General features: G+C 47.5%; 1 protein-coding gene across 5 annotated transcripts in view; it reads right to left on the bottom strand.

Annotated features, from left to right (window-relative positions):
* LOC126531211 (uncharacterized) overlaps positions 1 to 23120 on the bottom strand; it is a 126329-nt gene that overhangs the window by 57421 nt on the left and 45788 nt on the right. Inside the window, exon 1 of one of the 5 annotated variants that reach the window (XM_050178644.3) lies at positions 207 to 1212. The exons of the other annotated variants lie outside the window; for them this stretch is intronic. The gene's annotated coding sequence lies outside the window, so the exon portion shown is untranslated. Of the gene's footprint in view, positions 1 to 206; positions 1213 to 23120 lie in introns of those variants that run through there. 5 annotated transcript variants of the gene reach the window in all.

Below are 23120 nucleotides of genomic sequence, written 5' to 3'. Positions count from 1 at the left end.
GCCGGACGACTGAAAGAGCGCACGCTTCCAGTAACGCCAGCGCGGCACACGAGCGAAGGAACCTTTAACGCTTAGCAACAGCTGCGCTCGTACTGCCGTGTACAGGTGGCTCGCGGAACGGAGACGCCGTGGAAAGGAAGCCAGAAAGTTGTAAACACTCCGAGCGAGCACGTTCCGACGCGCCGACGCTCGCCGTCTCCACTTACCGTCATCGTCGTCGCCGATGTAGAAGTCTACCGCCGTGGTGACAACCGCGCGAACGAGCGCGCGCTAGGCAGGAAGCTGCGCCGCAGCGCCGAGAAGGCTCCACTTCGGTTTAAAGAGTCGGCGACGGACGCCCGTGCGATGCGAAGGAACAGCGAAAACGATGAGGCACAAGACAGTGCGATTCTCACTTCACAAGTGAAAGTGCGGTAGTGCGAGGCAGCGCACGGGGACTATACACGGGAGAGCTAATCGACGCTGTACCGGGACACAGGGAAGCGATGCAGCAGCGAGTGAAACGGAATGGTTTGGCAGGATGTTTCGCTATACTTATGCACGTGGCTGAAAGTTGGACGTTATTCGGTGATGGAGTTGTCAAGTCACTTGCGCAGTCCTTCCGGGTGAGCGCTGTCTCTTTGTGAGCGAGAGTCTGCGGGGGCGCTGCACACTTTGTTAGTCCCGAGCGCGTCTATCCGTTGATCGACGTCGAGCCCTTGGAGACAGCTGGAGTTGAGGAACTCGTAGCGGGGGTCAGGCGGAGAGTCGATCCTCCGCAAAGAACGCGAACGTCCGTCAGCGGTGTCCCTTCGCTTCGCGTGTGTGACCACTAGCACCAGACCCGGTTCAGCACACCACACACGAAACACAACTCCAGAACCCTGCCACTAGCGTTCCTTTAGAAAATCCGGCGCAAACGGTGGCGGACAAGCGAAGGCAAGCGGGCACGTGTGACTTGGCGTCGTCTGCACCGTCGAACCACAGAGCCGGGGAACTTGCAATATCCGTCGTTGTGGTGCAGCACCGCAGTTCTTGCGCGAGCGCGCCTCACGGAGACTTTCCGGCACCTCTCGTTGCGATAGAGTTTGCAGCTGATAGGTGGAAGCGTCAGCTCAGAGAGAAACGAAGGAGCGCTGACGACAGTCGCTGCGCGCGATGTTCTCGCCGAAACTGGGCCGAGGGCCAACGACGATACCCCAAGAACCGAGCGAACACGCGGGGTATTGGAACTGAAGAAGAGTTTCGGTCAGTCGGTTGTGCCGCGCTTAAGAACACTAAGTGCGCTCTGTTTTGCGAGGAACAACAAGTATAACGGTTGTCGAGAAAGAGGAGGAGGAGGAGGAAGAAGAAGAAGCAGCCGGAGGACGTAAACACCAGCTTTTCTTGCGTGTGCAATATGGCACTGACAGAGAAGTGTGGGAGGGAGAAAGGGAGGGAGGGAGGGAGGGAGGGAAGGCGCTGGCGGAAACCTGGGGGCGCGCGCGGTTGTTCGTCGCCTGCAGACGGGGATAGCCCTCCCAGGAAGATTTCGCAAAGCTGCAGCAGCTGCCGACGGAACGAGTGTGACGTCACGAGTGCACGTTGTGATTCATCCGCCGCAGCTATGCTGGAGGTTTCCACGCCGCAGCTGGCGATCGTGGAACGAAGAGATCACGAGCAAGCAACAGCATCGCGCGATGTGCGACCTGTTTTCGCGATTCCAATCGACGGTCGCCTGGGCTTCGAGTTTTATTGTATTATTTCTTTTCGCTTCACATTGGCTGGCTGCTCGCGCACAAACGAGCTGGTTAGTTAGCTGCGACCGGAGAGAGGAAAGTCGGGCGCACTGCCGTTTGCGGCAGGTGCTGTGCGAAAAAACCGCGTGAGCCATCCTCTGAGCATGTTCGCGATTTGTTAAGCGAGTTATCGTTCTGTTTTGCCAATAGCATTTATTTCGACGTAGACATATACTTAGCAGACCGTACCACACCAGGCAAGTTGTAGGGCATTTGTATGCAGCACACTTTACTCTTACCTTCGTCGTAATTGTTGTGTGTTGCTGAAAGGTATGACGACGCTGATAACTAGATTGTGGGTCAAACTGTGACTCCTGTATGGATGGAGGGAGAACTCGCCCGCATATCCTTCTAAAGTGCGCGACTAAAATCGAATTATGGTGTATAACAAATAAGGTAATGTGAGAAAAAAAAGAAAAGGTTACGCAGATCCATCGCACATTTCGGAATCTATGTGAAGCGAAGCTTCCGCGAAGCGCTTAATGAAATGCTATATATTTGCCCAATTTAATTTCTGCGTCCTTGAAGTAAAGGAAACTGACGACACGAGCGCTTATGCTCTCGCGCGCACGTGCTACGCAATGTGACGACTCTTATATTGGCTCGTATTTCCTAATTTCATCCTATGTATCTTAGTTTTTTTTTTCTACCAGCCGTTTCTTGGCTGATCTCCCATTGTGGGTCTGTGCTACAGTATGGAAATCATACTCATCATCAACAGGCAGCGGTCATCTCTAAGAACTAGTAGGCGTTGGCACAAATGTATCGCCCGCTTCATGGGCAATCCCCGCGCGTTATGGTTGTGCGCCACAGTATGGGAATCCAACGTTTCGAATGAAGCGAATGCGTATTTTCTCAGAGCACCGGTTTTTTTCATTCGCAAGAATCGACCGGTTGTTGTCAGGGTTACCTGCGAAATGGAAGCACAGCCGCATGCAAGTTAACGTTGACCGTTATTCCGAGGCCATTCACAGTGCACCACCGATGTGCAAACAGGAACACATCTCAGTGTCATCGTAACTGGCGGTCTCGCTTGCGGTAGGCCGGTAAACGTGCAAGAGTGGTTCGCGTGTTGGAGTCGGGCACTACAAGCGAGTGTAGTGCCAAGCAAAAAGAGAGAAAAGAAAAACATAAAAGAAAGCGTGAGTGCAAAATAGTGTACCACCTGGTCACTCAGCCAGTCTGCGCGCACGTTTCCGCTGTTAAATATGCCAAGGCTCGCTGACCGCGTTGTCGAAAAGCGTGAGGTCCACAATCCACACACTCTGTTAATAATAAAGATGAGCAGTGAGTAGCGTCTTTGTCGAACCGAACCACCAGCACGCTTGCACGAAGGTCCAGTCCGTGCAAGTGTTTCGACACATACCCTAATGAATATTCGAAACGGGGAGAGGGGGGGGGTGCGTTGCAAAAGTACGAACCCACAGTACGTGGTAAGCAAAGTCGGAGGGGTTTACTGCGTGAATGTCCGCAAAGTGGATTCTCCATTTCAGATCGCACTGGTGGGATTAGAGCTCGAAGCCGGTAGGACAGGCGTCATACGTTAGTGCCGGCTATCAAGTTATCTCCAATTAACGTGTACTGAAATGGACAGTTCATTTAGCAGGCACTTACAGAATACCTTCAAGACTCGACATATACCTATACTTGCGTATTTTCTCTTTTATATCGTTCAGCACATTGCAGGTAAAAAGGCGTTCATGTTTACATTTAGTCCAAAACGCTCCTGACAGTGTGAAAAGATTGCTTCTTTTTTTTTTCTGATTGCTGCTTCAGATGAAATGCCAGTTTTTGGAACTCCTTGCTTCACTTCAGGCGTGTGGCCAGTTTGTTGATAAACAGAACAAAATGTGATGAATCCACGCTCATAGGTATCGGGCTCCATCCGTTTTTATGCATTCATTTTGCCATATTTTTGTGCAAGAGTGTGCTCAAACTGCCGCTGACTAAAATGTGCGTGTTTTATTGTTTCGTGTCGTATGTATGTCTGCCTCCTGCATAATCTTCGCGTTGTTTCTCGGTGCGTTAGTTTCCTTCTGCAATGCATGCACGAACGTGCATTATTGAAATAGAACAAAAAGTTAAAAGTTAACTCGACAGAAAAGGAAATCCGCATTGCGGCCCAGCGAACATACTCCTTCGAGGTACCACGACTGGATTTTATATCGAGTTCATAGAAGCGAATATTTTCGCGCCTTCTATGGTTCCATATTCGCGCACGATATGATGATGCTATTTTAAATTTCTACGCGCAACAGGGTCGCGCAGCAAAATATAACCAAATTGGTTGACGTGTTTACGAAGTTAGGATTGAATTGGCGTCAGTGAATAGCAGCACAAAGAAGAGCGAGTGCAGATGAATCTCGAAAGACTCCAACGAAGCCGAGATAGCTTTAAGCGTGCTTCAGTTTCGGTAAACAAGCTTGATGAATCACGCTGCGATAGGTAAAATGTATCAAAAAGAATAAAAGAAGGACTGGCGCAGACTTTTTAGAGCCGTCTTCAATAGGAGACGGGCCGATTTTTTTGTTTTGTTTTTTTCGGCACAGAATAACAATAACGTCACGCCACGTCGCATTGTCAGCGGGTGTGCATCGAGAAGGAGCCGATTAAAAAAATACTTGCGACTCCAGTCGCAAATATTTTTTCGCAAATGTCGCAAAAAGTAAAAGAGCCCGTCGAGCTGGAGACGTACTGGGCTTAGTATACACTACATCATTTTCAGATTTTATTTTGCAGTTCAGAGGGGGAAAAGGGGATTGGGCGCACATTTTGGAGGCTTTTAACCAAAACGTAATCTTCAGGGCTTGCCTTCTTGCGATGAACTGTGCGTTCTGGTGGTTAAGGTTTGCACTCTGACCATATGCCGAATATTTTGCTATGTCCTCCCGGTAACGTCTCGTCTGCGTGACCGGTTAAGATCGCCGATCGCTTGCTTTACGAGTTCGTAATTATTATGATCGTAAAGGACGCCCAGAGAAATTACAGTTTGGGCACTCAGCAGACATCAAACTATCATGTGCACTGACGTAAGACTGAATTGATCTACCTATAATTGTGTGTCTGGCGGTAACCATTTCCAAGGTAAAGCGAGTGAACCAATAGTATATTCGTATACGCTTTAATAGTTATATCAGACGACCGTTTATAGCGTTCCGACTTTAGTTGCCAATTAGTTTCGCTAAAGACAACCTTCAATTTTGTTTATATTATTTTCGATCAAAAAGGACTTATGAATGCCACAAACACAAGCGTTCTTTATCTTCTCCATGCTTTCGGAGCCTCATTGATGTAATTGTCCCGCACGATATATGTATTACATGCTAAATACAACGTCATTTCATGCCGTGACATTTGAAAGTTGCATAATTTGTAACAGAAATTGCCTGTACATTTCGCACGTGCCATATTGCTCTTTGAATATTGGGCTTTACCGAATTTCAGGCAGCAAGTCTCGCGTAACTTTCTTTTCCTCAGTATGCTTTGCTTCTCTTCCGAATGCGCTGACCGCTATACGCTCAAGCACGGTAACTCTTACAATAGCCTTCTGCAACGGGTTGCGGTTTCAATCCTGGCCGTGGCGGCTGCAATCCAATGGGTGCAGAATGCAAGAACGCTCCTGTGCCGTGCGTCGGGTGCGCGTTAAAGCACTGCAGGCGGTTAAAAAATTAATCCGGAGTCACCCAGTACACGGACCATGTTGCCTCGCAAGGCAAAAATACCCGAGACTGCTTGACGAGTATGTATATAGCACAGCGAACGCATTAGCGAGTGCGCAACCAGCATAGGTAATCCCATTCCTTTAAGCCGCAGAACATTTAAGCCGTGGGTCCCTTTTCGAAAAATGCTCCCAAATCGAAGGGGCCCCGGCTTCTCGCCTTACTCACACGTCGTGCCCAGTACAGACCCGTGCGTCCGTCCATCGACTCGTCGATTCTTCGTTCGAGGCGCCGCCGTCACCGGGATACTTTGCCACGTTGCTTCACGCTTGGCCCGCAAAGCGTTCTTCGCACACGCAGCGTTCATTGCCGAAGACCTTGACACTGAAAGACAGCGGCGGCAGCCGCGCAGTGAGCGGCTCAAGCTGGCCGGTCCTTGTCCGTGCGCCGCAGAGACACTTGAGAGGCGTAGCGAAAACGCCTCCTTCATCGCGCAACAGTCACGAGCGCGATGCCTCCGGGCTTGGCGCTGAGATCGAGCCCAAGGAAGGTTGCGGGGTGAAGAGGCTGGCCACCTCGCTGACACATTCGCACTGGCGCGCTCAAACTCCCGATTCAATTTACGGCGTGAGTCGGCGTAGCCCTCGTCTTGGAAGGGCTCTTAAAAGAGCTTGCGCTGATGAAGGAACTGCATGTCAAGCTCGCTTCAGTGCGGCTCCTTTCGTTGTTCTTTTTTTTCTAAATCAGTTGCATGTGCGCAACTTCTCCGTGCCGCCTTTATTTTTGTCTTCTTGTCAGACGTGATTTTGTCGGAGAGACCGGTGCAGCTTAGCGTTCCTCAAAGCAGCTGAGATAAAGAGACAAGCCGTGTGTGCGATCAGACTGCTTCGCTTCACCCGTCTCCGTGGTGCTGGCAAGGTCATAAGTTTTTCACTTATTTACGTTTCTTTTCTTTCGAGAAGTTCCCAATTGACAGTGTGCCCCTGCTGCGCTTTCGTGCAGAGTAGCGGAGCGGGCAGCAATGTAATTTTTTTTTTATTATTGTCTCTCTATACGAGCCCAAACGCACCGGAATGAAATGCCGACGGCGGCAGTCAAATTTCGACGAGGATGAAATAAAATAACGCCCTTGTACGGTGCATTGGGTACACGTAAAAAAAAAGAAAAGACCCCAGGTGCTAAAAATTAATCCACATAACCATATTGTGGTTTTGGCGCGTAAAACAGGTTAATTTAATTTCAATCTTCTTTTTATGTCTCTTTATACTATCCTGCTCTACATACCCGTGTCGTAGTTGCTCTATGTGGACGGATGGATCTTTGTGGATAATTACTGTTTTCGGCACGTCTGCTGTAACGAGGGTGTAGAGGAGAGACATTTCTATCCTGACTTTATTTTATCTCTAGCATCTATGCTGTGAAAGAGAGCTCCGCGAAAGTGCGGTGTTCAAATATAGATACCGTTCAGCATTCCACATACACACAGATCGCGTGGCGGTCTCAACAATATACGTACGCCCCATTGCACTGACTAGTAGGGGCTGCATGCCGCTTATTGTCAGTGCATGCCGTCAATGCTACTCGGCGATTGCAAAGTCGTCCGCGCACCGCTTCGCGCACGCGATCTGTCATATTTGACACGTGACCGAGGGCAGTAACAGTCCGCTAATGCGTAATCGCTCGAAGCGGTTAGTTTCTCAAACTTTCACAAGATCATTGTAAAAACCGACAAGAGACGGGTAGGACGAGTCTGCCCCCTCAATCTCCCAGACGCACTATGTACGTGTCATTACGGCGCTCGTACAAGCCGCACAATGTGCTCGTCCTATAGTCCCCCGTACGCTTTTCGCTGTATTTACGCGCTTTTCCTACGGTTGCACAACTCCTTGGCTACGCGCCAGCGAGCGTGGTACCGAAAACGAGAGCATCGAAGCAAAATTAAAAAGGGCGCTGACTTCCCATGGCAACAACGGACCGAGACCGTACATTAAAAACACGACGCCGCACCGAGCTGTCTCGGTCTGCTTTCGCGCGACCAGACCGAAAAGGGGGTGCGTTGCGAACCGACGCACGCATGCGCAAAGCTCTGTCGTAAGATGAAAACTCCACAAAGGCGATCATACAGAAAAAAAGAAAAAAAAAAACGAGAAAAGGGAGGCATAGCAGCGACACGCATAGCAACCATCAGACAACAGAAAAAGGGGGAAAGTCTAAAGACAACTAAGCATGAAAAAAGTGCAACGGAACTCCAAACTATCCTTTCTAACCTGTTTCTCTCTCTCTTTATTATAGACTCTCTGTTGACCATCGCCGGCTTTATGTGCGCTAACACACTGCCCCCTCCGTGGTCTTCTCCACTCCGGTCTCTATGACTATCCCGTCAACCCCCAACTGCCGGTGCACTCTCGAGCGCACCGAAGAAAGGAAGTCTCTCAGCTCCTCCTCCGGTCCCTTCGAGCCGTGCGCTCTCACCTTGGCGACCGCCGAAGTGGTTCAGCCATACTTTGTGCATTTGCATCTGTCTGTCATTACTGCATCTGTACATCTTTATGCGTGTTGCTTCCAAGCCGGCGGCGCGAGAGAAAAAAAAGCGTGTCCGTGGAGGAGAGGAGACGGGCCGCGTTTATCGTAAACAAGTGCGCGAATGCGAACAGCTGGTGCGGAATCCCGTGCCCAAGCCTAGTCTGGTCTTGCTTCTTTCTTGCCTTCTATTCTTGCCTTCTTTAGTTTGTGTGGGGCGTCCTTTACGAGCACCGATGCTTTTCTGGACCTGCGGGAGTCGCTCGCTTGCTATTGAGGTTCGCGGTATCAGGCAGCGAACAATGGAACGTGCAGAGTGATGTCGCTGCCGTCGGTTCACGCGCTGGTCACGTGGGCGCTACGTGTGTGGAGGGAGCCAGACGTATGGAGCCACATTTTTCAATCGGTCTCTGTCGGCGATAACTTTCGTGTTTGACGCGACGAATGGTGGCTATGCTTTACTGTTTAGCATGCACCAGTGAACAGCAGTCATCACTGATAGCTGTCGCTTCGCATGTAGATTTATCGCGTTTCTCGTTTTGGGAACTGTGTGATATACTATTGCTTTGAAATCATGCTTCTCCAGCGAAGTCCTCAAGACGATGCCCAATAGTCTGCTACACAATGCATGAACCATGAGCTAAACTCATCTGCAAAGACGAGGCAATCGGGCAGCTCTGGAGCTTTCATTTCTGGCTTTTGCTTTCAGGCGCCTCTATCCGCGTTAGATAAGATAGATTACATGTGGCTTTCAATGGCAACTATGCTTGGACTGAGGCAACATTTGCCGCTGGCGCCGAAAGCTATTCGAATGTTTGCACGTGTAGCCTCTGACAGTTGTCACAGTTTCCGACAGTTCGACAGTTGCCCCCCCCCTCTCTCTCTGTCTCTCTCTCTCTTGCTTCTCTCAATTTACTTGCCACTTTCCTTGTTGCAGGATAGCAAAATGGACAACCGTCTCATTGATTTGCCCTAACTCTCTTCCCTATGCTGTATTTGTTCTTATCAATGTGTCCCAGTTGACCACGAAGAAGACATGCGAACAAAGCCCCGACAAGATTAAGGGCACTCGCAGAAATACAAAAGAAAGGGGGGAAATAGCCGCTCAAGTTTAAAGCGCCATTAATTTTGTTCGTAGACATGCTCATCTGTCAACTAAGAGCGCATTTTGCCCGAAGAGACAGATAGGGAGTGGCAGAACGCGAAGCAAACACTAGAAATCACTGCATTGTACAAAGAAAGAGAGAGAACGAGGGAGAGGGGAAAGGACGAAGAACAAGGCAACGTAATAGAGACGTGTGCCAATGTATTACAATGTTGCTATAAGATCGTGTTCTCAATGAAGATATTTCGAACAATACGTTGCATGAATGCAAGCCAACTCTGCATTAAGCGTACGTCCTTTTGGATTCATGGAATATGCAGTTAGACCATGCATTTAGTAAGAGATTGCAAAAGTTGAGCAGAAGAAGTCTTACGAGTGGATGGCGAGCGTATATCCATTGTTGGAAACTGAGATACATGTCCAGATAGCATCTATAGACTACAATTAACGTTGGACAAAAGTGAGAATAATTATGTGCCGTGTTTAAAGACCCAAGCAACACCGAGAGAAAAAGAATGATTTGACAGGGACGGCAAGCCTAAAACAATCACATTATCTTCGGGCCCCTTTTGTTTACGCTCACAAAACAGTGCGTGAGAGGATAGATTGAACTTATCATGGCGGAGCTTGCGCATAAAATCTGGAGGATCTCGCAAAAGCAGTAGATTGAGTTCAGTCTTACGCAGAACGCAGACACATAAAAAAGAAGGGAAGTTAATAAACGCAATGACCTTTATTATGTAGCGTGTATTGTGCAGAAGATGTCTCAGTAACATAGCCGACGCAAAGTAGCCAGTTGAGTCGATACGTGGTGCCCAAGTGTAGGGTAACCAACCGGGCACATCCTTAGTTAACCTCCCTGCCTTTCCCTCTTCGTTTCTGTGTCTCCTCTCCACGAACAGTGTGGGCGACGCAAGTTTTCGCGAAAGAGGTTGCAGCAGCCTGTAAGCCGTCTCTGCACGACTTGTGAGTGCGCCGAATTCCGTGAGGCATTATTTTGCGCAGTTTCTCTAGCTGATAGTTACCCAGTGAGAGAAAGTACGCTCTTTGTACAATCCCAGAGAAGTACCTAGTGTGCTACTCCACGCTGACACAATGGAATGATAATGATATGCACTGTGCGCGTCCTAGATGCTCAACATGCACAAAACAAACCGCAACATACAACATACAAGCTAAAGTACTTCATTGAGACCAATGTATTTAGGGAAGGTTAAAGGTGCTTTCATTGCGCCTGACGAATACGCGCAGCTTTAGTGCACGGGCAAGGGAAGCGTTCGTTTGTTTGCTTCGGGTGTGGCCAAAGTGAAGTTACCTCTAAAGTATACCTGTACTTGTATATTTCTAGCTTTAGTACTACGTAGGTCAAGGCATGCCAGTAACTGATATATATTCAGTGCGGAGATTAAAGGTGTTCTTTACATTGTTACACCACACGTTACACCAACAAGAGCAAATATCTACAGTGATGTTCTTTCTAATGTGAATCGACTGCGAAAGCCGATTCAGTGGTCTATGTGGGCTATGTCTTCCTATGCGTTTCATGCAGAGCACAATGGCGATCTTATTCGTTTAATTTTAAAGAAGCATTTGCAGAGCCAAGCTATATTCAGAGCAGTGATGAACATAATACGGAGGCTCCTCCTCTAACTAGTGATGAAGTTAGAAGGGCCTTGCGACACATGACCATGGGAAAAGGGGCAGGAGAACACGGATTAACAGTTGATTTAGTCAAAGATGGAAGTGATATCATGCTTGAAAAGCTTGCAGCCCTTTATACGCAATGCTTGAAGATTTGAAGCTTACCAGAGAGCTGGAAGAATGCCAATATTATACTAATGCATATGAAGGGAGGTATTAAAGAATGTAAGAGTTATATGCCCATTAGGTTGCTTTCAGTATTGTATAAAATATTCACCAAGTTAATTTCTAACAGAGTCAGGGCAACACTTCAATCCGTTACGAGAACAGGCTGGCTTCAGGAAGGGATATTCTACAATCCATGTCACCAATCAGGTAATTGCGAAATCTGTGGAGTACAATGAACCTCTCTATATGGTTTTCATAGATTATGAAAAGCCATTTGATTCAGTAGAGATACCAGCAGTTGTACAGGCATTGCGTAATCAAGGAGTACAAGAGGCATACGTGAATATCTTGGGAAATATCTACAGAAAATCCACAGCTACCTTGTTTCTCCACAAGAAAAGTAGAAAATTACCTATCAAGAAAGGATCAGGCAAGGAGAGAATCTCTCCAATGATATTCACTCCATGCTAAGACTTATTCAAGCTATTACACTGATAAGAGTTAAGAGTGATGATTAAAGGCTAATATCTCGGCAACCCTCAGTTTGTAATACCTCGGCAACCTTCTTCGCGTTTGCCAGATTTTCAAACGGGTCAGATATAGATCCATGCCTGAAACTACAAACGGGCGCGATGTTTGCATTGGTTTGCAAACAGTGCAAATAAACTTCCAGCTCAGTAAATACGGTCTCGAACCCCTGTTCTGATACCACGTGGAAATAAATAGACATGCCAGTACAAATCACGCCCTCATTTACGGATGTGATTGCATGAAAAGTTATCATTCTTGCGAATGAAAACATAGTTGTAGATAAATTCATTTTTTCTTTTTGCCTGGCTTTAAACTTACAGAGCCCTCCTAAAATGTGCCCGGCTTGCACATGTCGTACAAACTGAGTTGATTCACACCAACAAGAAAAATAGCGTGAACGATTTGAAGCGCTGTCCAGTTTTTCGCGTAGTCCTATCTTTTTTTATTTATGTACTTAGAGTTGGATCTACGAGGGCGAATCAGAAGGTATTTGCGCTTATTTCTTATTAGCCAAAATAATGTACATACAGGTAATTACAGATATACTTACTATTCTACGTACCTTACACAATTTTTCCACATAGTTCCCCACACCGATTCGGACATGTGTCCCATCGGAGCACTAAATTCTATATGCCCATGTCGTCAGAGACGCACGCGGCCTCCCCAACCGTTCCTTGGCGTGCAAGTCTTCACGGCCTTTTGCGAACTCACAAGACCACCGCCTCACACTCCTCAAAGCGAGATACCTTTCCCCATACGTGGGGTGCATTTCCCTGTGGATTTAGATGGGCGCTCGTCCCTTAATTGCTCCATGGAAAAGGAATCACACTACGTTGCTCGCACGCCGGGGACATGTGAAGCAGAACCACCATCTTCGATGGATGGATGGAATGGACGGAAGGTAGGAGCGTCCCCTTTGAAACGGGGTGATGGAAGTTGCCACCATGCTCAGCTTCAACAACTGACAGCAGCGCCACGCCGCGGAGCTACCGGCAGATAAGGCCGGGCCAGTTCAAGAAAGGTCCATCGCTAGGAATGGAAATGTTTCCATTTAGAGCTGTAATTTGGCTAAGAAAAAAGAAAGAAAATAGGGGCAGACTTTCTGATTGGCCCTTGTATGATGATTTTGACTGAACTGCACTTCTTTTATTTATTAATGTGAGTGACCCTGATGGACTCCTTCGACGCAATTGTCTGGTCAACATACCAATGTGACCGAACGAGTTTTGCAGCACTCCACATGGTATAAAAAATTTTGTGCAATAAACTTAGCCGCACAGCTAACTGTGTCAAGATGCGTCAAGGTTGCAATTCTGCTACCCAAAGAAACTTCATAATTCAGAAACAATTCGCTCTACTCCGAAAGCTCAGCCCCGCACAATCGTCATAATAGACCGTCACTCCATCAATGGATATAAATTGCAGGCTAACAGGCTGTAGCGCGAGATAGAGACAAATGCGTTTATTATGATGGAAAACTTTAGAGGTCCGCCTGAATAAAGATTGTGACCTGCTACTCAGCAGCGGAGAAGTGAAATGGGAGTACAATGAGAAAGAGGGGGAGAAAAGTGTTAACGATGAGGATGATATGGTGGTTATTCCATACGAACAGCAAGGACTCACCAAAGGTCCAAATCCAGAATACTCTTGCGCAAGGCAGAATTACTAACTCAATGAGGCCACGGAGGGCTAGTTTTCACGGGTCAGGCTAAAATAAATATTTCGTACATCATCATCCACTTCGCAGATTCCCCGTATGGCTTGCGTGTTTTATAACACTGCTTCAAGGTTTCACTGCTTCAAACTGATAATTTAGTCAGCCTGATATTGTCTGCTAACCTTCCGGCTTATCTGACATGTTGGAGCGGCGACTGCCAACGTCCCGCAGTTCAGGTGTGTTCGATTTCTGGCTTCGAATAAAGACTTATCTGATTGGAAACGTTGCTTTGGGAGCGACCAACTTGGTTCCCTTTGTAGTATCATTTTACAGTGTATGCGTTTGAAGGCAGCTAGTCCCGATACTCTGTCCGATATGCGGTAGGTGCTCCATTAGAAATGTTCCGCCGCAGTACATCTTACGTTCAGAGTAGTTCAAATAAGACGTGTTACACATCCGCGCAGATCTCCACCCCATGACAACAGGCAGCAGCAGCATTCCCCTGGGCAATAGCGAAGCAATATGTCTCCGCGCGCAGATTCCGAGGCACCGCGGTGTTTCCACGCACGTCTCCATATTCCCTTACTTACTTATTTATGTCACCATCATTATATTATAAGCACGCTTTTCTCTACGGCTCGACGCGTGTGCGGAACAGCTGTTGTTGTTTTGCGGCTCCGCAGGCAGGGAGAGAAGCGAGGAGGAGTATACGGCGTGATGCCTTGAGAGTCTGCCTTCCCCTTCGGAGTGAAGAGAGAGAGAGAGAAAAAAGAAAAGGCACAGATGAGCGAGCAAAACCCCGGAGCCCGAGTCACCTATGCAGCCAGCCGCGTCGCCGCACTGCTGTTACTAAGGCCGCGTCACGTGACTCTAATTCCTACCTCTCCTTTTTCTTTCTTTGTGACCTCACTTCCGCTTTCCTCCTCCTCCGCCTCTACCACGTCCCCAGCGCCGCCTACCGCCTGTCGGCAGCCCAGGCGGCAGCCGCGGCGTCTCCTGTCAGTCGGTCTTCGCCGCGCCGCCGGCGTGGCCACTTGTGGCGCACGTTGTGAGCCGGCTGCCAAGAGGTGAAGCTTCCGCAGAGGCTCACAGTAGCATTCAGGGCGGCGAGAACGTGACCGAAGACATCTTTGTTGTCCTTTTTCGTCTTATTTTGTCTACTTTCGTGTTCATTTCTCTTATTTCCTTGAACACCACGTCTGCTTCATTTATTCTTTTCTTTTTCTCTCTTTTCATGAAATTTAGCTTTTACAGAAGCATCGCGACCGCCATTTGCAAGTACTGAAAGCGTGATGAAAATCTTAGCGTTTATCTTATGCTCTTATCACCCAGCTTATGAGCCAGTTCCGCCGACAGTTCCTCTCATTATCCACTGCAGCTTATCGTTGGATGATAAGAGTGGAACTGCTTGCAGAACTGTCGAAGCTGTGAACTAGCCGCCAGCATAACGATCGTGGGGTCACATGGAGCCAGCATCCCCATTATGCCTTCATGTCATTCACATGCGCTTAAATAAATAAAAAAAATGTCGAGTGGAACTTTAGAAATTATTTAACTGCTACGGAAATCAGCGTTAGGTGGCCCGATTGCGACAAAAATGAATTCGAGGAATCGCTCCTGAGTGTCCAAGTTGCCGTAATTACAACAACGCCTCTAAAACTATTTATTTTTTATTCTTTCTTTGTGAGGAGCAGTTTATTCCAGAAACCAAGTTTTGCGCGACAAATTGCAGGATGAGTCGCAAAGCTCTTTACGACACCAGCAGTTGGGTGCGATAGCGGTATCTGTAGAACTAACAGAAACTGCTAGCTCGCAGTTGTTTAATAGCGTTTTAAAATTTGTGGTAAAATCTGCGCGGATATGGATGAATAAGTGCCCACTGCGCGTCAGCCAACTTCTATTCAATGCCCCTGCCTGTGAATCATCGCCATTTGAGAGCTCTGCACATAACATGTGATGATAAATTGTGGCCCTCATCTGTCTCGAGCTACACGATACTTCTTGCGGCTCATAGTCTAGTGGCACGTATTGCGAAACTCGGTACGATTGCTTGCATCAGCCAGTTAAGGTCGCTGTTCTTTAGCTGTAGAGTATCGGTATATCCAGGGCATTAGTGAGCTTTAGCGTAACGCATACTTGCTAACATAGCTTTTATATCAGAAGGCGCACATGCGAGGAGCAGAACAGAAGGGTGGGGTGGAGGGGGGGCGTGCGATACACCTTGCGGCAGTGGGTTTAACTAAAGCGTGTGCAACTTAATGTTGTAATGGCTCACTGCATATGCCAGTTATCTGCTCTGTAACGTTATATATGCATGTACCTACCAACACACGCCATAGTCCTCTGTGTAAACGTGTCGCATCAAAGTTGTGATAACGAAGATATTCTTGCACATTTTTTTTTTTTTTCGAAGAGGAGATGCGAGCGACACGAGAAAGCTTCTAGCGGTGATTGATCACGGCACTCTTGCTGCCGGCTGCGTCCTCCGGTGTACCGTTATACACCTCTGCAGGTTAAACATCTCGATTGTGACTCCAACAACAACTATTCCTTTCTTTCACCGTGTAGAAATAAAGAGCAAAACAGATTGCTTTCTGACGTCTACGTCGTGAAGGTCTTGAACAATGAGCGCCGCACTTCGTTACGTTGTGGTAACATCGCTGCGCCCTGACGTGAACGCAGGTGGTTCGCCGACGATGCTATAAACTATATATGCCAGGCCGTGCTCAACAGCGAGCGGCTTAAAGCAAGAATATAACGTAAAAACTTGCAGCGCTAATTGCTTCAACATGTGTTGAAGCCGCGTTGGTGCAGCCAGGTCAATCCTTTCTCTCATAACGGGCTGGGCGCGCATTTACGCTGCACACCACTGCATGCGATGTCCTTGCCGAGAAAGCAGGTAAGGCGCGTTGCGCGCACTGTACAGAGTAGAACGGCAGCTTACGCACGCACTGACTGCGTCTTCCCTTTGCTAAGCTGAGCCGTTTGCGGTACGGTCGTGGCACCGACGGCTGCTGCGCATGGCTTCGTCGTATTTTCTGTCGCTAGGCGCTCGAAAAGTGCAACCTCGAGTGTTGCGCGCGAACATCGCGCCCGCATAGTCGTAATTGCTCGCTCGTGCAGAACCGACGTCGGCTAATTGCGCTTTCAACGTTCCACCCCTTTCCCACTCTTTCACACACGCGCACGTGCATACAGACGGACCTCCTCTCCCAAGGAGGCTTTCTCATTCAATGTCGCGTCCCCTTAATAACGCGCAACCAACAACTATAGAAAGAGGCGAGCCCGAGTATCCGACGGAGAGACGTGAGGAGAACAAACAAGTTATTCCTCTGGAACAAACGATCATTACCATTTCCTTTTTCTCGCCAGACGTTAGGTACACCCCTCATATACTCTCTCGGGGCGACCCCGACGCGATCGGAGAGATATCTGTCGCAATCGGAAAAAAAGAAAGGAGGGGGGAGTGGAGGGGAGGGGGGTGACCCAGGCCGCGTGCCGAGACCACAACGCCGCTGCGCGATCTCTCGAGATATCGCGCCGCACGAATGCAAATGACAACAGTCTCGGCCGCAGGCGCTGTCCGCGTGTCTGACGCAAACTTCCGACAGCATTTGGTAAGCGATTCGCACAGACGGTACGCGTGCCGGCACAGCAGCCAAGTCTCTTGTATTCACTTGTTCGGAGTAAAACATGCCTCCTTCGCGCGCGTGTATGCATTGTTCGTATTAGGCAAGGCTGAACCGTGCGCATATCGCAAAGGCTGCAAAGAATGGATACGAGGAGGGCAGTTGAAGGGTGCGATAGGATGTTTCGTTGAAAGAGAGAGGCGCAAATGAGAGAAAGGCAGGGAGCTTAACCAGAGTTACAGTCTCCGGTTTGCTACCCTGCACTAGGGGAAGGGAAAGGGGAAGTAAAGACGGAAAAAAGGCTTGATATATGTGCACTTGATCGATGTGATCGCGCTTTCTGATGCAAAGCTCAGCGCGTTTCGTTCGCTAGCATGAAGATGATAATGGCGAACTTTATGCGATTGTGAGCGGCGCGAATGCAACGACAAGCGGACAGCGCCACTTCAAATAAGAAACACAGATACATTTAGTATAAATGTACAGATTATCTTGATTTATGCAAACAGCCGGGCCACTAAAAAGCCTTATTCAAGTAATAGGCAGAGAGGAATGTATATAAAATTACAGCAAATGGACGAAGACACGAAGAAAAGTTAATACCTCAAAACGCCAATTGCGTCATGTGACTAACACTTACGATATGCATAGAAAGATGTAATGAAAATAGGACGGGAAAGTTGAAACCGACGAAAATTTTTCTCGCGTTTCGTTTGCAACTATTTGTATAGTAACATAGTTGACATGTAGCACACCTTGTATGGTTAATAGATGACTGAAATGATAAGGCAATACATTATTCATAATACATTATCCTAACTAAGGGGGCACGTCCAGATTGTTTCTTAGTATCACTGTGCACGCTACACTATTTTTTTATTTATTTACATCCGCATTGATATCTGCTTGTGCAGGGCATCGTTCAGTATTTCACAGTAGTTGAAAGTAGTTACAATTGTCCTAGCACTACACGGTTCCAGGGGCTCATGTTTTTTTTGTTTTTTTTCGTGGAGCAAACGGCAGTGAACAAAGGGACGCCTCCCATAGTAAGAAAAAGGAAGATTTTATAACTCATAGAACAGAGTTTAATCAGAGTTGTCACGGCTACGGTGGGTGACCAAAGGCAGTGTAAACTCGTGAAGTATTTAACGAAATCTGATAACTGTTACTGATTGCTTTTATGCAAGGTAATATAAAACGCGATCAATAAACAGCGCGTACGGCAATGTCAAACGTCGTGCCAACTTTACTCGCTATCCCGCTTTGCCCATCATGGGTGCTTTCGTCGGTGAGTGTCGAAAGGGTCGCATCATTGGAAGGACAACGGCGTTCTTGCCTGACGTTTCTAGTTGCCACTTGCCGGAGTGAAACCGCCCTACTCTTGCAAATTTTGCAGTCTCCTCAATCACAATTTTTTAAAAGGAATCCTTTTGAGAGATATCACACGAGGCGCTTCATGCCATGTACTTCGGCACTGACGGCCACCATCTTTAGGACTGCTTTGGCTGATCGTTTCTTGGGGTTAAAGGAAGTCTCGCAAGTTTCCTCATACGCGATCAGGACACGGAAGACAACGGGGAGCCCTTTTGCGACGTGTGCATCTTGGTTGAGTGCTGATCTCCAATGCTGTTCAAACAAACCAGGACGTCACAGTTCTCTTATCTGGCTCGATACCTACGCAACACGTATCTCACAGAGGGAAGGCGTGAAATGGAGCCTGGAGGCATCGCGTTATCTTCCGGGTGTTGCCTTCGCACCTCTCTCGTCTCATTGACACTGTCGTCATCGACAACTGGCGATGCGGGGAGGACATCCAGCCAGCGGTTTGCAGCTCTCTAAGGCAATCTAAGTGCGATAAGCGCTTGCGTATCACAGGATTTGGCTTCGAAGTTAACTCAATTCTGCCCACAACCAGCGAGTGTTATAAGTCGCCGTGGGAAGACCGTTGTAATCGCTGAGCACGTCTTCTACCATAATTTGGCTAACACAACTCTGTCTTGTAATATTAAGGGCTATGCAGAGAGTTCTGTGCGTTATTCAGAGAGCTACTGAATAATAATGTACCGATCACTTCGTCGAAAACACGCGTAATATAGCGTCATTCGGCACCTCCGACAGTTGCCTTTCTATCAGCGTCATCCTCGCACACGCAAACCGTAAGTCTTATACAAATATTTAGTCAACTGAGTGAGAGAGTGAAAATCTTATTCAAAACGTCTGGGGCCAACTGAGGACAATCTATATATATATATATATATATATAATAAGAACACTGCATAACTTCAGTTGCAAATTTCGTAAAGGCACAAAACGTTGGCTCGGCACTCTCTGTCTCAACGCTGGTGCTGCCTCGTCACTGGATACACACGAACTTAACGGTCGAGTCGGAGTTCTCGACCTGCTTTTGATTCTCTTCCAGTAAATAATTTGTACGCGGAGAATTGGCGTAAGAAGCGCTAAAGCGTTAGAACGTCGGCAAGCTTTGCAAATGCCCGATCACTGAAACCGAGAAACATAACTTCGTTACACCCTGTTATCCGAGCTTGCGCTCACCTATAAAAGACAGTCAGGTGTGTACGACAGAAGTACTGCGCTGTCGATGTCCTTAACCAACTGCAGTGAGCGGAGTGAATAGTTACAAATAATTTACGTCAAGAAACGTCCCGCCCGTGCAATCACAGAGCACACTCAAGCTGTAGTGTGTGACGTAGAAATACCCTACATCTTACAGACGCGCCTCACGAAGCGAATACCAGAAGGCACGTCATAAACCATGATCCATCGATCTCGTCCGCATTTTTTGGAGAAACTGAATTCGTAGGTGCGCGGCGCTTTCGGAGGTCAGCGCTCCGGCGTGGCTATTTTTTGCGAAAGATCAGAAAGCGGAGGAGGAATACGCGTGTATACACCTCTATGCCTGACCCTTATAGCAAGTGTTCGCAAAGACACGATATAATCGCGGCGCCGTACGAAGCTGCTCGTTACAACATATATTATTCAGCGCTATTCACACAGCGGGGCAGGACTTTCAGCCTCCAGAGACGTTCGAACGCTTTCTACGTTGTCTTGTTTCGCCACGTAAGCGACTATCGGTTAACAGCGAGTGCAGTTGGGCCGGTTGGTACATTTTGTCAAACAGCAATTTTTTTTTTTTTTTGACGGCGCGACAAAGGACGAAGTGGACAGGCAACAGATTTCCTTCCCGTGTCCTGTGTCACGCTGTTAAACATCTGCTGTATAACAAGCGACCATCGGTGCCCCAGTGTTACGTCCCTCTATAGTTGCGTCCGCGAGGAGCTTCACCCGTCTCCACGCAGGTCAACTCGGCGATGAGCTTATTGCATGGCGTTTCACGCGCGACTGCGCATGCGTGCCGCTTACAGCGATCGCCTCTTACGTGAACGTGGGCGGTCGAACAGCGCCCGCATCGGCCCACGCGTAGGGTCCGCTTCGCCTCTTGCACGAGGCGGTTGCGCAATCTACATCTTTTGTAACAAGCAGTCGCAGGCGCTTTTACGTGCGCGCGTCCTGGTAAAACGTTACCAGGAGAGAGCCGGAGCAAAATACATATCGCTTAAGTAAGCGTTTCATTGAAGTCTAGCCGAAAACTGCCTTCTACGCCGCTGCAATGTCGACGGGGCCGAGCGCGCTAAACCGCAGCCTGAGCAGAGCTTTGTCTTCGGCTCCATCACGTAAGGCCGTGAATGTGCTGGCTCCAGTGAAAACAAGTTTTGCCGCGCGTATCACGCGGGAACTTCCCGTCGAGGTGACGAAAACAGCTCCTTTACTTTCGATAGTGTTAGATTGCTACTCAGTGCAACAGCACTGAGATAAAAAAAAAAGTGCGTTTATTAGAAAGCGAGCTGGCTCGTCACTATGCTTTCGATTAAAAATGAGAGCAACAACGCTGTTTTCAACATCGGATCCTGATGGACACTCAGTGCAAGCGCCAACGGTTATGTTCCCGTTGAAGTAAATCTTTTAACCCACCTTACTTCATTGTGCCCGGTACAGGGATATTGCGCTAGCAGATAGCCAATGATAGCAGCCGAGCGGTACGGTTCAGCAGCACTTTAGGCCAGTCTGAAAGCGAATAACTTTTTGTCTGCCTATTTCGCCCGTTTTCGTGGCTGGTGAGTGGTCGGACTCGGCAAAGGAAAACCGTTCGTTCGTTCGTTCGTTCGCTCGTTCGTTCGTTCGTTCGTTCGTTCGTTCGTTCGTTCGTTCGTGCGTGCGTGCGTGCGTGCGTGCGTGCGTGCGTGCTACTCGCTTACATTCACAATCATCGTCGAGGGCTTCTGCACAAATTTTCGCTCTCTAATAGCCTTCCTGTCTCCAACCGTTCCGTAAGGCAGAAAAAAAAAAAAAGGCGGACGATTGGGTGACCGTTCCTGTCCGGACGCGATGAACCTTCACCGTTTACACAGCAGGCTCTAACCCCGTTGGCCGGGGCATGGCTTAGCCAGTTGTCACAGCTGCCGACTGTGTACGCGAGCGAAAGGAATGCTCCGGTCTGTTTATTTAGGTTCCTTTTGCTGTTTCACAATTTTTGTTTTCGTTTCTAGGACTTTCCTCGTCCTGGCCTTTGTTGTGTTCGTTCAGCTGGGCACTATGTGTATTTGCAGCTCGACCCTTTCTTGAATAAAACCATATGACGTGGCTCCTTTTCATTTTCTTCCATATATTTTTACATTGTTGGTACCGCTATGCGAAAAAGAGTAGCCGTCACCATTAGGAGGTGACTACGTCTCTTTTATTTTCATTCTCTTTTTATTGTCACCGTACCACGTCCCCGCTCGCGCAGGGACGCGGTTTTGGTGTTTCTGCCGTAAAGTGCTGGCATTGGCGTACCCTGATTCACGAGTGTAGAATGCATTGTCCATATCGTTAATTCGGTGCAGCATTGTGAAAGGCACTGGCCGTTCTCGATTGTGCCGAGCGAAGGAACATCAATTCGTGGACCGCGCCGCTATTCCAAGCGGCCCAGCGAGCAGTTCGCTAAGGTAGCAGTGAGTTTGTAGCAGATATTTCTCTTGCATGAATAAAACAAAACGAGCGCTTCTGGAAAATCTGTGAGGCTGTGTAAATTTATATATGGCTTGTTTCTCTGTATTTGCTCTCCATGGATTTGGTAAATATGTACAGGGTGTCCATAAATGTTTACCCTGATTTCAAGATTAAATATTAATTATATTTATGATGGTAACATTTGTTTTTTATTACAGGTCTACAAGGTAACCCATGAAGCTTCTGTAAAGCTGTGTCTTGTTTAACACTTTGGCCGTTGCAGAATGTTGCAGAATGCGTGGCAAGAGATTGAATACCGGCTGTATATTTTGTGTGTTACCAAGGGTGCACATGTTGAAGCGATTTAAATGTTGAACTGTATTACCTGTGTTAAATGTTTATGTAAGGTTCAAAACTTAACGAGTAGAGGCATACGTGGTACAACGCATGTTTCACTTGCTGTATCCATTTAAGAGCTACATTTTTTGCTATCAGGGTAAACATTTATGGACACCCTGTGCTACTGCATACTTTTCCGTGTGTCATCACAGCGAGCCCTATACTTGAGTGCACACTACGCTCTATCGTACAATCCATCCCATGCAGAGACACAATGTTCTTCTCTTTCTTTTGTTTTTTAATAGATGGTGCTTATGAGATTTTCTCGCCTTTAATTGACGCCGGCTGCTCCTTTTCACATAGGGATATCAAAAAGAAATCACTCAAGAGCACTAAAACTAAAGGTTAACTCCAAATTACTGCAACACAAAGTCCAGTTACATAAGTACACTGAAGTCCTTCGCTCTGGGTTGAACTTCTGACACAAAAATTGTTGCTGAACATTAGAAGAAAAAAAGCCGGCACTTACCTTTAATTATTTAATGTTCTTTGTCATTTATGTGCCACTGTTTGCCGTTTAACAATATACACGTACTTCTTTCGACAGCATTTCTTCTAGTGTTCATGGCTGCGTACAAATCGTATTGATGCGTCGCATGCTTGCGCCAATGAACAGGAAGACATCATGTCGACTGTTTTAAAACAACTCGTTCTTCAAGGATAAGCAACTGGCTGGCTGCATAAAGCGGAAAGAAACGTTTATTCCTCGATGCAAAACGAAACCATTAGGGCCGAACTTCAGTTCCTCAGCAAGAATCATAAGCGTTATAAACGTAAGGTGACCTGAAACAGCCATAATTGTACTTTATGCTCTCAGCAGTCTGTTACAGCATCATTTCTCTGCATTCTGCTGTACATACAACGTAGCATTTGGGTCGAATAAATTACGATATAAATTTTTATTATTTCCGTATTTCTTACTCTAAAAAAATATAAAACGGTACATTATGCTTCATTTACCACGACGCCATCCGTCATAGAAAGTACTTTTTATATTCTTCCTGAGGCTTTTGCTTTGCTCCTTTGTTCTGTGTAGCTTGAAGC

Source organism: Dermacentor andersoni, chromosome 5 (genome assembly GCF_023375885.2).
Source record: "Dermacentor andersoni chromosome 5, qqDerAnde1_hic_scaffold, whole genome shotgun sequence".
NCBI classification, from domain to species: Eukaryota; Metazoa; Arthropoda; class Arachnida; order Ixodida; family Ixodidae; genus Dermacentor; species Dermacentor andersoni.
The sequence above is the reverse complement of the archived record's forward strand: the minus strand, read 5'-3'. Positions and strand labels throughout refer to the sequence as shown.